The following is an 821-nucleotide window of genomic DNA, read 5'->3' as shown; positions in this document are numbered from 1 at the left end:
TTTTAAGGGTGCAAGCTTCAGTGACATTAAGTATACACGCTGCTGTGGGACCAGCACCCCTGTTCATCTCCAGACACTGAACTGCCCTTCCCTCTCCCCAGCCCCCCGGTAACCTCCCCCTTCTACTTTCTGTCTCTGTGAATTGACAATGCTGTTACTTCATCTAAGGTGGTATCAACAGTGCTTGTCCTTTTTGTGTCTGTCGCTTTCACGTAGCATGATGTTCATACTTCCGATATAGCACATGTCAGAACCGCACTTCCTTTTTTTTTTTTTTTTTTTTTTAAAGATTTTATTTAGGGGCACCTGGGTAGCTCAGTCGTTAGGCGTCTGCCTTTGGCTCAGGTCATGATCCAGGTTGTGATCAAGCCCCACATCTGGCTCTCTGTTCAGTCGGGGGAGCCTGCTTCCTCTCTTCCCTCTGCTGCTCCCCAGGCTTGTGTCTTTTCTCTCTCTCTCTCTCTCTCGATATTCGTCAAACAAAATAAATTTTAAAAATCTTAAAAAATAAAATAAAAATAAAGGTTTTTAAAAATAAAAATAAAATAGGGGCGCTGGTACACGTTGCTGCCTGCCTCGGCTCGGGCCTGATCCCGCGCAGGACGTGAGCCCCACATCAGGCTCCTCCGTCATGAGCTCAGCACTCCTGACTGTGTTCCTCTCTCTGCCGTGCTGGCTGTCTCTATCTCTGTCGAATAAATAAATAAAATCTTAAAAAAAATAAAAAATAAAAAATAAAATAAAATAAAATAAAATAAAGGTTTTATTTATTTATTTGAGAGAGAGAGAGAGGGAAAGCAGGAGCAGGGGGAGTGGCAGGC

This window comes from Ursus maritimus, unplaced genomic scaffold (assembly GCF_017311325.1).
Source record: "Ursus maritimus isolate PB19 unplaced genomic scaffold, ASM1731132v1 scaffold_17, whole genome shotgun sequence".
In the NCBI taxonomy this organism is placed as follows: Eukaryota; Metazoa; Chordata; class Mammalia; order Carnivora; family Ursidae; genus Ursus; species Ursus maritimus.
This window is presented reverse-complemented; position numbering follows the sequence as displayed.